This window comes from Copidosoma floridanum, unplaced genomic scaffold (genome assembly GCF_036245765.1).
Source record: "Copidosoma floridanum isolate Cflo_tuat_1 unplaced genomic scaffold, Cflo_Japanese_pri ptg000026l, whole genome shotgun sequence".
In the NCBI taxonomy this organism is placed as follows: Eukaryota; Metazoa; Arthropoda; class Insecta; order Hymenoptera; family Encyrtidae; genus Copidosoma; species Copidosoma floridanum.
In genome coordinates this window covers 10,391,788-10,406,725 of record NW_028321903.1, presented here as the reverse complement: position 1 = coordinate 10,406,725, position 14,938 = coordinate 10,391,788, and positions in this window count along the sequence as shown.

The following is a 14,938-nucleotide window of genomic DNA, read 5'->3' as shown; positions in this document are numbered from 1 at the left end:
TATGTTTTTGTCTATCCTGTCTTCCTGTACAATTACTATGTTGGTATACTAGCTTTATTTTTCTTATATCCTGTATTTCATCTGTCATTATTATTATTAATTTTACTATCATTATTGTTAATATTATTAATATTGTTATAATTATCATCGTTGTATTCTCTTCAGTCAATAGCTTACTGTTGCTTTAAGGATCCAGTGGGGGTGGTGGTTCAGGTAGAGGCCTTATGCGCTTTTCGTTAGGCTCCCACAAGTCAAACCTCATTTCTGGCCTCCCCTCTACATCTTGCATTTTCATGCCAATCATTGCTAGAGCCCGTAATTCATCGGACCTTTCCTCTAATAAATCATGTATGTTCAGCTCCCCTTGTTTATTTGACTCGATTAGATTTCTTACATGTTCTTTTTCTTTATGGTTGCAACCGGCTGTATCTACGAGTTGCATTATCTTATTCACCCGTTCTTGTTTCTTTAACTCTTCTTCGTCTATTGTAAAAATTTTAATTTTCTTCTTGTCATCTCTTTTTTCTTCATTCAATAATCTTATCATTGCTTCCCCCAAGCTTTCAACGTCGTCCCCTTCAACGTCTTCTGCGCGCTTCCGGTAAATTTCCTCATATTCTAGCAGCTCTACTTCCGAAAAAGGCACGTATTTTATTTCGTAACTTGTATTAATGCACTCTGCGACTATTTTACCATAAACATTTCTGGATATAAAGTTCCCGAACAATATTTCTTCCTCCGTCTCTTAGAGGGGTATCCAGCCATTTTCTAAATTATTTTTGCTTTTTCTTATTCGCGCATAAATTATTTGCATCGATCTCGCAGGTATTTTAAAACACTCCGGCCTTACCAGTGGTATCTCTACGCTATCCAATTTATTCGTTTTCTCGGCGGCGCTTATCTGGCCCCGGTATCGCTTGAAAATAACCCACCCTATGATTCCTTTCACGTCAATTAGGAAGTCATGGGGGACTACATGTAATGTGCACTCTAATCCGTGCAACTGAGCCTGTACTGTGCCCAACGTTTTGCGTGCTCCGTGAGTCACGCCAATAATAGCTACTCGATATCTACTGTCTATTAGCTTGTCTGTGCTTAGAAAATTAACCTTTACGATCAAAATCTCTGCGCCTGTATCCGCATAAAAAGTCGCTTTTCCATTCTTTAACTGTGATCCCTGGTACTGGAACGATGGTGGCATATGCCCTGTTCTCGCGAGTTTTATAGTTATCTTGGGAAGCTGCTCTATTTCTTCTTCGAGCTCTGAAAGCTTGGGTTTATCATTATCTACATGTGTGTCCAGCGCCTTTGTCCAATTACTTTTCTTGTAGGCTCTCCTGCCTTTTCTTGTGCGTTTACCGCTCCGTTGTATCGGAGTGTCATCCTGCTCTGCCGTATTACTTTCTATTTTTTCTTGCACTGTGTAAGTACTCGGACTGTTGTTGTGCGTCTTCTTCTCTACTATCTCTTTCTCCACCTTTTGCGGCCTCTCTCTCTCACACATTCTTCCTCACTGGACACACTTTCCTCTATCTCTTTCTCTAGTTAATGCTCGACAATTGGGGACCATGTCGAACATCTTGCGAGTTTAAAGCTACGGGAGGGTCTCTCCTGTTATCCAGAGTGTATGCGCCGCTTCCTCTTTGCTGTGGGCCCCTCTTCTGTGGCGGCCTGTGCCTTACTACATTCCTATTATAGCTATCCCTGCTATCCTGATTTCTGTAGCCGTTACTACAGCGGTTGAATGTGCCCCTGCTATAATTGCTGTACGTGTCACCGTTGTCACGGTTGTCGTAATAATTATAACTTCTAGAGTTGTAATCATTATACCTGTGATTGTGATTGTTGTTACTATTGTATGGCTCCGTTGGGTCATTGTCATAACCCCTGTCGTAATTCTTATAATTATTGTTATTATAGTTATTATTCCTACCCCTGTAGTTATAGGCATTACTGTCAGTAGAAGAATTATTTGCAGGTTGGTTATGCCTCTCATTACGCTGTCTCTCCTGTTCCTTCCTGTCTTGCTTGCGCGAGTGGCAGTCTCTCGCATAGTGTCCCGGTTTTTGACAATAATTACAATTTTCCCTTAGTTCCCTTCCGTTTTCTTTCGAAGCTTTTCTATCACTTATCACCGCTAGTAGCTTTCGGCATTCCTCAACTGAATGCCCGGATCGGCCGTCGCAGTATATACAGCGTTTATCTTTTACTGCTGCTGTTCCTTGTACTCCCTAAGTGTTTTCTGCTATTTTTTCTTCTTTTCTTGCTAGGTTTACGAGTGGTCCCCACTCTGTTGTTGTCTTATTGCATGTGGGCAGTGCGCTTACCGGTATTGCATGCCGTAAACTAAGGTCACTTTCAATTTTCAACGCCTGTTTTATTGCTTCCCCTAGAGTTTCTGGGTTAAACCTTGCCATTCTTCAATTAAAAGTTAGAAGTAATCCATAAATAAACTGTTTTACCGCCTCGGATTCTAGGTTTGCCTTCACAAGCTGTTTTTGAATTGGGGGAAAGTATGGGTTTGAATTGTACAACATTGTTAATCTATTGTAAATTGTCGTACTCGTCCCCCGTAGTCATCTATTGCTTCACTATCTTGCTGGGTTATTATTTTCAATTTTGCCATGAGCGAGTCTGCATTATTAATACTGCAGTATCTGTTTGAGAGCTTTTTGATATACTCTTCGACTGTAGTAAACTGCGTCAGTCTCGGGGCGAAATATTCCGCTGCTTTCCCTTTTAGCCTATTTGCGAGGGTGCCCAAAAAAAAAATTCGTTTTCCAGGCCTATTGTACGTGCAACCATACACACAATTTTTTCGAACAGTGGTAGGTTGATCGGGTCACCATCGGAAAACGAGATGTTGTTTGTCATATTGCTGAGCATGGACAGAATGTTGTGTTGCGCATACTGCGTACTGCGTGGGTGGTCGTCATTGCGTGTCTCTTGTTCTTTTTCTATACATGGGGTCATGGTCAGTATTATGTCACCCCGTCGTCTATCCTTATTCGAGTTAAATTCGACCCGGTCTATACGATAATTAGTTGGTGGTGGTGCCATTGCCATAAACGCGGCTTTCATCATTTTTTTGAGTTCTTCGCTCGTATCCTTTATTTTATCCCATACCTGTTGGTTGTGTAAGTCGCTTGCCCCAATTTTTCTTGACTCATTGCTTTCGTACTGTGATACACCGGAAATTGGCAATTCTGGTTTTCCCAGCATGCCCCATTGTATCGATAGGGTGTCTACTCTATCCATTCGGGCTCCTCGTGTTTCTTCGGCCCTTCTTATATTGTTACTCACTTCTTTGTTTGCGGGTCCTATGCTAACTCCTACGTCGCGTTGTATGTAGTCAAAGTCCCTATTTGTCGGAGACAAATTTTGGATGGGCCCTGCGAACGCTGTGAATGGCACGCCCACTTCCTCTGTCTTCTTTAGCTTTGCACTAATTTTTGAAAACAGGCCCATTACTATTGCCTTCGTTCTTTCATCGAGGGCGTTCAGTTTCTCGCACCCTTCTGGTTCGAGTTCTCATTCTAACATCTGTTCTGCCATGTTTTTCTTTTGTTTTTTATTACTAAGGTCTTGCCTGCACGTGTCGATTATCGTGTTATCTAGGATTTCGTTCTCGCTTTCTGACTCATGGGTAATGCCGCCAAGATAAGTCATTTTTTTCCCTACTTTTTCTCTTCTTTTTGTATGTACGTGTCGCGAAACGTATTTTCTTTTTTGATTATTACAAAGCTTATGTATTTTCTTAATTACAAGATGACATTTAATTACGTATAGAGCGGCTAAATAATAATATCGCAAAAAGAATAGTAAGAGGCGAGACAAGAAAGCAAAGAAGCGGCGTGTGTCTTTTACTCGGTTTCTTTTAATTTTGTGCTCTCTCTTTGTTTGGTGATAAATAGGACAAAATATTTTTCTGAGAATATCTGTAGTCTGTTTTTTTTAATAAAAATTATAGTATTGAAAATAGTGATCTATATAGTTGCGAGTTATTATTATTATATAATTATTTTCGAATATTTCCTATATCTGTACGAGCCCACTAATGAGATCCCTTTGTTTTATGCTTGTTATGCTAAGTTTTATATATTTTGTCTCGGGGTCAGGGAAAATAAAAACGATACAAAAATTTAAACAACTTACTTACCAAGTCAACAGTACCCCCACTGCCAGAATGATTGTGCTGAATATCATCCTTTTCTGGCTACTACTCCCCTTTTTGGCATTGAGCGTCAGGAATACGGATGTGACTGCAATAAACTGCTACCTTCTTGCTGGTCTTTTCCGAAGTTGCTTTGACCTTCTGTGCGTAGACTTTCCGATCGTTGATGTCGAGAATCGCTCGTATAAACAGCTACCCGTTTACCTCTGTCCTGTTTGGGTCCGTTCCGGCACTCAAGTTTGATTTTTGTGGCACTGCACTATGTGTGCTTCTCGGCGGAATTTTTTTTTTAACGAGTAAAATAAGCAAGAAAAAAAAAATTCCGACTCTTACTGTACCCCACACTTAGTACCAAAACTGTTACGTAAGCAAAAATAGCATATCGTACGTAAAAATCTTCATAAAATTAAAAAATTACATTCTGTTTTATAAGTAAAAATTAAGTTACAACAAAACATGAGAAGACCTCATAGAATTTAATATTTTTAGTTTATAAATAACTATACACAAATTCTCATAGTAATAATTAACTTTATTTAGGATAAAAAAATTCAAAGCAATTTTGTATTATTTCATCATCAATAAATTATCTTAAGAAATTTAATCATCTTAATAAAAACAAACGACATTTAAGGTAATGAAGTTATTTTTGATATAAGATCTTATTGGTAGAGAAAATTGTGACCTCTATGCTAAATTAAGATAAATTTTTGATTAAGAAATAAATAAGTTAAGTCTGTTCAACTTCCATAATCTCACATAATTTGAGTTAATCGAGATAACAATATTATTTTTAGTATAAGATCATGTTGGTGTAAATATTCTGACCTTGATGTTAAATGAAGATGAATTATTAAAGAAAAAATAAGTAAATTAAGTTTGTTAAACTCTGTTTTTATAAGTTAAAACTTCTTTAGAGGTATCAAATAAAGTTATATACGAGGAAATCTACGAAAAATCCCATGTATGTCCTCCATTGTGAGAAAAAGATTTTGTTCAAGACTAACCCTCAAAACTAGGCTTATTTTACTTATAAAGTCATGAATTACAAGACAAAAAAATTTAAAAATGTGTTTCAGTGAGGGTGACATATTTTTTTGCAATTTACGTCATAGAAGTATAATAATAAAATTTTGATATACTATAATAAGAATAAAAATTATTTCCTATGGATAAAATAATTTAAAAAATGCAGGACTATTTTTCATGCTCATGGGCAAACGTAACTGACAAATATTAAAAAATATACCATATTGTTACCTGGCGAAATTGGTGAAGAGATGGGGTGCGAGAATCATCAATACTTTATTTTTTGAAGACTTTCATTCCAGATATTACATTTATGAAGCAAAGTCGCCCATTTGTTTACGTTTAAGGCTCGTCATGTGTCTTCTAATTATCACCCGGTCTATTGGTTTGGTAACCCTTGACTGCCCACTACCCCACTGCCAACTGCCAAGTGTCCCAATTAAAGCCTAGCTGCGCCTAACATGCCCCTGTTTCCCCTACTTTCGGTGCCCTCTGCAAGAATAGCCCTGTTTATACCGGGGGGCGTCAGTGTAATATGCTCAGCATATCGTCCGTAATACGTCCGAGGCTGTGATGTCATCGCCCTTGACGACGCTGGCTTTTTGACTTTTACGGTGTTGAGTCTGTAAATTTGTTTGCAAGTGTGCATGTGTGTGCTGTGTTGTATTCCGTTATCCGTGTTGTTTACATTATTGAGAATACACTCATTCTTCCATTCGGTTGTAGGGAACCGCTGTTCTCTTTTAATTATTATTTTCACTCTTTCAATCATCTAGTTCTCTATCATCGTATGCTGAGTGTATAACAAAATTGGTAATGTATGCGCTTTGCCTCATAATACAATTATTTATGAAATTGCCGTGAATCCAGCATTTGCTTAATACTACTTTACACTAAGTGTTGTTTCACGTACAAAATAATAAATTTGGAATCATACATTAGGTTATTTTACTTGAAGCTTTTATTTTATAATTTAACATGCGCCAATTCATCATTCCTTTATTTATCAATAAAAAATTTCCACAAAAATTTCTTACCATTAGTATTAAAGAGAAAAGAAAATTTATTCCTGTCTTAGTTCTACGGACTACGACCCCTGATACAGTCAAATGACTCGCTGTGCTTATTTTTCTCTGTTCATTAATGTGATTATTGTTACTGCCATTCTTATAATCATAATCATTACAGCGACAATCTTCATATATTGTAATCAACAGTAGTTTTTTTTTTTTTTTTTTTTTTTAATAACCCTTGACATAACTTTCGTAATATTACATATTTTAGTACAAAACAATTCATCTGAGTCTCTTTCTATGGACTGCACCTCCCGATACAGTCGAGCAACTTCTGGACTTATTTTCGCTTTGTCATTATTATTATTTTTATTGTTGTTATAACTCTTGTTATATTACTACTAGTATAATATTCATATTATCATCACAGCAATATTGTTAATATATTTTTATTGTTATTATTATTATCATTATTATTATTATTTTACTTATATTTTACTTATTATTTTCTATTTTCTCGTTTTATTTATTGTTCTCTTGGTAATGAGAATAACTTTGTTATGTCATGTGTTTCATGTTTGATGTGGACTTACGACTTTTGGAGGGTGCTTCTATCATGACTACCAGGATGTCCATGACGTGTCTTGAAGTCCTTGTCCGCGTTTTGATAGACGTCAGCTAAGGCACTAAGGAATTCATTGCCGTAGTCCCTTTCCTTTCTGTATTGCTTCTGCGTTGTCTATCTGCAAACATTTAAACCAAATTTAATATTAAGGGACCTCCCTATTTCAGGAATCTGAATAACCCTGCCACCATGCCCAGTGCTATATCTGCTGCCACCCACGCGTATTCTTTTCAATCGGATTTCTCTGCCTGTGTTTGCAAGAGCTTGCGCATGCGTTGGACCAGGTCCATTAACTTTTTGCCTCTTTTTAAGTTTTCTTCAGGCCCGTGCTTTTCATTGCCAAGTTTCTGTAATCCATCCCTTTTTATTTTTATAGCCATAAGCTTCCGCCTTTAGTTTCCTTTTATTCCTATTAAACCCTGTATTATTTTTTCTACGCTCAAATTTGAGTCTTCAAATTTGACTATTAGGCTCTTGCCTTTCACTAATCCTGGACTCAATTTTGTTTATGCCACTTAAGCCATGCAATTTTCTGTTAAATTTACTACTTCTGCGTTTGAAACTTTAAATGTTATATGCTCTGTATGCTCTTATTGCACGTGTATTTTCTACTCTCTCGTAGTGCTGAAAGCATGCTGGTTTTTGCATGTAGGCGAGTCCAGTAAGTGTCTTTAAGATTGGCTAACATTGTCGGGCATTCCTCCGGATTTTTTTTTTGTAACACAGGATTAACTTTATGTAACAAGGATGGTTTTTCTCTATTTTATGTGCCGGTTTTATTAGTACTCGCTTTTGTACCATTTTATTTTCGTTTTAGTACTGACTGCGACGTATTCGTATGTAGGCTGTGAGTAGGCCATAATGTCTGTTGCGTTAAATTCGTCTTGTTCCACTGGTAATAATAATATTCTGAGGAGATCAAAATCCTCTTTTGTAACCAAAGGTATTTTTATATGGTACATGATTTAACTATTAAGTGCTACGGACATTGTCTCTAAAGTTTTTCCAATTTCTTTCTCTGTTGTGGCACTTTGCTTCCTTACGAATTTAAATTCCAATTTTAGTTGTTCTGCTAAGACTTAGGCTTCTAACACAGCTGTTAATGCTTCCTCTGGTAGGTGTGTCACGCTTCAACTTGCTAAGTGTATTATATCAGTTGCTTTCATTAATTTCGTGACGAGTTCTTTGGCTATTTATTCAAACTCTTCTATCATATTTGACACCTCGTCTTTTAGGGTTATCAAGTCTTCGAATATTTTTAACCCTTTTTCCATTATTTTTCCTACTTTTTTTTCAAAATTTTTAATATTCTGTATTTTTTTTTTATGGTTCCCAAACGTTGTGACTGTTATTTGTTCTGTTGGATATTTATTTGTGTCAATTGTGGTGGTTCATTTCAAAACTATCAATTCTTGTATCTTTTTCCATATCCGCTACTGTTAGTTGTCCTTGAATCACTTGCGCAGCTGCAGTTTGACTATAAATTTCTTGGCCCACTACTGCTCTGTATACCTTTTGCACTTTTTCTTTCGTTTGTAAAACTTTGTCCACGGCCTAATTTATTTATTCCATAACTTCCTTTTTTCTTCTGAATGTTACTGTATGCTGAACTACGGCTTGGAGTAGACTGCATAACCTAGTGAGCTAGGGTTGAATCGTCTCGGTCTTGAGATTCTCTAAGAAAGGAGCAGGAGCATCTAATATTGGAAGAGAAGAACACTCTATTTGCACTGTAACTTAACTCCAATACATTTAAATAAACATCAGTAAAACAGTAAATTTACACTGTGAGAAAGTAAAAGAGATGTTCTCATGAACAAAGAAAAGAAATTAAATAATTAAAATTAGATTAAATGAATTAACTAAGTTTTTCTTAAACTTTTGAATGACGTTTGCGGCTATAAAAAAGTAATTCTCTAGAAGCTTCTTCTAGAAAAAGATGCAACATTAGCTGCCTATTCAAGAGATCTACAGAGGTGGACTACCTGTCTAACGCTGCTAACCTTCTTCTAGCTCTCTTAGCCTTACGTAATTGGCTGATCATTCACACGCTTGTAAGCTTACGATTGGTGGTCTTAGAAACTTATTCTTGACAGTGATTGGTGCACAAAGAGAGTAAGACTTCATGGAACGTTATTTAATTTAAACAATAAATGACAATCTTTAAGAATTGATTACACACACGCTTACGTGTGTACATTACATTCATAACTCAAATTCAAAATAAAGTATTAATTTTGAACATTCTCCCCCCGTAAATTTACGGAACCATGAACGAGAATTGAAACTTATTTAAATAGAAATGGTTTTCTTTTGATTTTCAAGACAAAATAATTAAACAAAAATAAATGAAATGGCTTAGTTATAAAGAAATCTTACTTTCAAATAGATCAAAAAACTAGGGTACTATGACTAACGCTTTTGATCGTAAACATGATTCAGTAGCCATTAGTAGTTTGAATTTATGAATTAATTTTCACTAGAAATAATCATTCATTAATCAACCCATTTTTTCGCAACAGAATTAACTTTACAACTGATCTGTTGAATTCTGATGAAGAAGTTTTAACTTTGACTACCCGAATTAAATCATCTTTTCCAGGGTAAGTTTTTACAACGTGACCTTAAGGCCACAGTCCAGGAGAATTTAACTTATATTCATTCAGAACTAAATCGGCAATTTGTAGTAAAACCTGATGTTTAAGACATTTAGAACGCGACATGAGAGAAGTTAAATATTTGTCTGATCAACGCTTCCAAAAATGTTGATTTAACTGAGATATCAGTTTCAAACGACTATGCAAAGAAAGCTTAAAGCTTTTCATGTAGCATGTCAGGTTCTGGAACTAAAAACGAAGGCTGTTGGATCAAGAAATGGGAAGAGGACAGAGCACTTAACTTCTTTGAATCGTCGGATAATCAGTAGGTGTCAAAGGTCGAGAATTCATGCAAGCTTTAATTTGACACAGTAGAGTTAAATACTCAACGAAAGTTAGAACTTGTTTCTCTATTAGGCGTTTCAAATGAAATTTACAAGACTTAACGGCAGCCTCCCACAGACCTACAAAGTGGGGCGCTGAGGGAAGATGAAAATGCCAGTTTGTGTTTAATCTAATGAGATTCTCAGCTAATTTCCGTGATTTACTAAAAACCTCCCATAATTCTCTTAATTCTCTAGAAGCTTTAACAAAATTTGTTCCCTGATCGCAATAAAGGTCAGAACAATATTCACGTCTTGCGGTAAACCACTAAAAGGCAGTGACAAAAGCAGCACTTGAATAATCTTCTATGAACTTTAGATGAACTGCTTTTGTGACTAAACATATAAAAACGGTGATATAGCCTTTTTAAGTGCCTTTACCACGACTTTTCGATAGTCGAACTTTAAAGGGACCTACGTAATCTTTCCCTGTCTTACAAAAGGGAGGAGTTGACATAACTCTTTCTTTAGGTAAGTCAGCCATTTGTTGACTTAAAGTAATGGAAGAGTATCGTTTGCATTTTATGCAATTTTTGATAAATGAACGAACTACTTGACGACCTCTCAAAATCCAAAACCTCCGCCGCAACGTGGTCAAGGTAACATGAACCCCTCCGTGTAACGTGGCAGAATGCGTTCGAGAAATCAACAATTTAACGGAGTAATTATCAGGGGCTAAAAGTAAATGGTGTTATAATATAAGCAACTCCCTATTCTACCTCCCAGTCTAAGAAATTGCTCTTTGAGAAAAGGTTTAAATCTAATGATAGTACTTTGAAAAGGCAAGGCAATCTGATCTTTTAGAGGATTTCCTTCATTTTTCCCAAGGATTGCTATCTCAGACATAAAATAAATTTGTTGATGTACAAAAATCCAAAATAATGAAGCATTTTCTACCTCAGTATTGGTAAGTATTAAGTCCAATTCATTAAGCAAAAAACTTAATTTTAACAACTTCAATCTAGTTTCCACTGTTATCAAAGATTGAATATCACTTTGTTTCTTCCTTCTAAGTACTCTTAAACGATACCTAAAAGTGAGTCTTAAGCAGTAAGCTGTTATGTGGAGTAACCTCTGAACATCTGTTGGCCATGGAAGTACACCATTTACTAGGTTAAGAATGTAACCAATGCAAGATATTCTTTGAATCAGTCTGAAGATGTAAATTATCCTTTGAAAAACTAAGCACACAATTTTCTATGTAATGGTGAACAACCTTAGCCAACAGATGAGCAGCACACAACTCCAATCTCGGGGTACTAACTACTTTGAGTGAAGCCACTTTAGTTTTGGTGACTAAAGACTAACAGAAGTTTTTCCTGATTTTATAACTTTTAAATTAACAACTACGGCATAGACTTACTTAAAGGCATCGTAAATCCATGAATTTTGATAACATCGTGATCAGGAGAGTATCCATTCCAACGAGGAATTTTAAACTTTTTTAACTTTGGAAGATCCTTTAGCCATTTATTTAAAGTGAGTACTATATTTTCTTGAAGTTCTTCATTCCAACCTAATTTATATAACCACAACGACTGCATAAACATCTTAACAACAGTAATAGTAGGTGATAACCAACCTAAAGGGTCGTATATCTTTGAGATTTTGGAAAGAAGCCTTCTTTTTGTGTGTGAGATATCTAGTTCACAACTATTTAACTTAAAACACAAGTTATCTGCATGAGGATCCCAAATCAGTCCTACTACTAAAGTAATTTCTTTATTGTCTTTTAAGTCTACAGGAAAATTTGAAAGGAATGAAATTGGCAAGTCTTCAAGTAAATCGGGACTTTTGGAAGACCACTTCCTCAAAGAAATTTTCCCTAATTCTGTTATACAATTTAACTCATTTAGTTTAACTTTAGCTTCATTCGCACTGTGCTCTTCTGACAAGACGTCATCCATATAAATTTCTAAATTAAGAACGCTAGCTCCCTTAGGATATTGATCTCGATAATCGTTGGCTAACAGTTTGATCACCCTACAAGCTAGGTATAGAGAACAAGCTAAACCATAAGTCACTGTTGTGAGTTTGTAAGCTTGAATATCTTGCGATGAGTCAAAACGCTAGAGAATTGACTGAAAAACCTGATCAGGGACATTAACTCCTATTTGCCTAAACATTTTCTCTATGTTGGCTATAAAGACATGGGAATAAATACGCCACCGCATAACTAAGTCAAAGAGATTATACAATAAGTTGGATCCAATGAGAAGAAAATCATTCAATGATCCACTAGGGTTAACCTAGCATGAACCATTGAATACTTCTCTAAGCTTCGTAGTCATACTTTTATTTCTCAAAACGGCGAAATGAGGTAAAAAACACTTTGTTTTTTCCTCACAACTAAGTTTTACATGACCTAAGTCTAAATATTCTTTCAAGAACTTACAACAATTAGACTGCAGCTTAGAATCCTTTTAAAACTTTCTTTCAATAGATTTCAACATATAATTAGCTGCCTTAAAACTACGACATTTCAAAACTGTCCATGGGCTCGTTATTTTTTAAAGGTAACCTGATGATATATCTACCTTTCTGATTTCGTTTCCAACCTCTGAGGAATTTCTTTTCGCAATCAACCTTCGTTGGTGTTGGAGTACAGCCAACCTTAATAGGTTTCTCAAGTTCCCAGAACCGTTTGAACAAGATATCGACAGAGGAATTTTCAACTTGTTCTATAGAATTTACAATCGTCCGATTTATTTTTGGAAACTTACAATTGATAGGTCCCGACACTATCAAACCTAAGGAGCTAAAGGTGGCGATGGGCCGTTTTAAGTTAGATCTCCTAACTTCGTCTTTGACTATTTGAGCATAAACAGATGAATCTAACAGAAGCTTAATTTTTCTTTGACCCAGAAAATTAGGATCAGCCAATTGTACGTCTTGGAGGTAGACTAGATCTATTGCACAATAACTTCTTGGAGGTTGATATGACGACACTTTAGGAAGAACTAAAGCTGTAATACGATATCTAAAATTGTCATTATGCTTTGACAACATATAAAAAACTACTCCTTTTTAGGAGTAATTCTTAACTCTCCACCTACTTCAGCTATTTGATAATTAACTTTGCTCTGCTTTAAACTCACCAAGTCACAGAATGATTGTGTAATGACAGAACGTTGTGAACACTTATCAACCAATGCTCTTATCAGGTAACTGGTGCAACTATTAGAGACAACTTTAACCAAAGCAGTAGGTAACAAAGTGCCCAAAGAATCAGATTTAACCAATTTAACCACAAAAGTATTATGACTAGAAGCTGGAAGAGGAACGGAACTATTCACGAACTTTGTTTCATCATGCTTCTGAGTTTTTTGTAGATCACCTTAAACACTAGTGTCATAGTGTAATAAGGTTTGGCGTTTTCTTTTGCAGTGACTGCAAGTCTTATCAGATGTGCAATCCTTGATCTTTTGTTTACCCAGACAGTTGAAATAAAGTAAGCTTGTGAGAACTATAGACTTTTGTTTTTTGGGGTCATGTTAGAAAACTCTTGCAGTTCCGTAAAGAGTGACTATCGTAGCAACTAGGGCATCCAAAACTCTGACTACTTGACTCAGAGACTTGATGAGAATTGAGAACATTTCTGTTTTGTTCTTGCTTACTATTAACTTCAGCAGGTTTTACTTGATATGATTCGAACGTAATGATTTGAGTATTGAGAAAGGCTCTCAACTGATCTAAAGTAGGGATATCACTTGAGTTACCTAAATGTCTTTGCCAATTTTTGTTTATCAAAAGGTTAAATTAATTTACTGACAGTGAAATTATAACATCACCATTTTCTAAGTCTCTACCTGAAGCTGATAAAGCATTGATTGGACCAAATGTTTCTTTGCTTAGTATCTTTACTTCCAAAAATGTCTCAGCTTTTATGGGGATACTATTGATCAATTGATTAGTGTAGTTACTCACTAATCGGCGCTTACCATTGTAAAAATTAATTAAAATATTCCAGACATTTATATAATTAGCTTCTCTTAATGAGATATTCTTTATCAGATCTTCTGCTTCACCTATCACATGAGTTCTAAGATAATAGAACTTAACAATAGCAGCAAGGTGCTCTTTTCTATGAACCAACGCTCTATACATATCTCTAAAACTTTTCCAATTTGAGTGGTGACCATCAAACTTAGCTATGTCTAACTTAGGTAAGGAATTATTACTACTTACCTATGTTACTAGGAATTGGATCCAAATTAAGAGGTGGGTTCTCTCTTTCAATATCAGACAGACTGTAAAGGTGATTCTCAAATTTACCTAACTCAGAGTAATATTGATCTTCCACTAAATCTATTAACTTTAAAGTGAAATACAAATAGTTAAGATCTACGACCTCTAAGGTTAACATGATCTCATAAGTTTTTTGAAAGACTTCGAAGTTCCATTCTAATTGTGTTATCCTAGAATTAGCTTGACTTCGAGTCATTTTTTAACTACCCAATTCTTTAAAGTTTTCGAAAACATGACTAATTTTATCAAAAACAAAAGATTGTTTGCTATGTCAACTATCCATTGTTACACAGAAACTTTTAATTAATAGATATACTTATAACTTAGAAAACCAAAGATTTAAAAACAATTCTGTTGATAAATCAAAATTAAATTTTCCATAATTATGTGTATAACTCTCCTGGACTGTAACTGGGGTTTAAAATCGCGTATTTTCTGACTAAATTTTTCTAATCAATGTAACTATAATGTCTAAGCAACTTTGAATTAAACCTTAAATCCTAATAATTCATTTTCTGAATAGCATTTGTATCTTAAATATACAATGCGATTGTTTGAAGAAACTCAACAACGAGTAAATCTCCATAGTAAGGTGAACCTGAAGTTGGCTATAAACACCAAAGAAAACAGGCGTTCCTAACCTTCAAATCTCTTCCACGATGGTGGAGAGTGCTTAGAGGCCTTCAGCTATACCAGCAGCGACCATATCAACGTCCTGGAGCAGCAAGCGCAGCGGGTAGCCCGCAGCTATATCAGCAGCGAGCTTATCGATAACATGCAGCAGGTGTAAAGGGCCTGTTGAGAGTTGGAAGTACTAGGAATCCACGACCACTACGTCCTCCAGTATCAAGGGACACCAGTCACTTCGC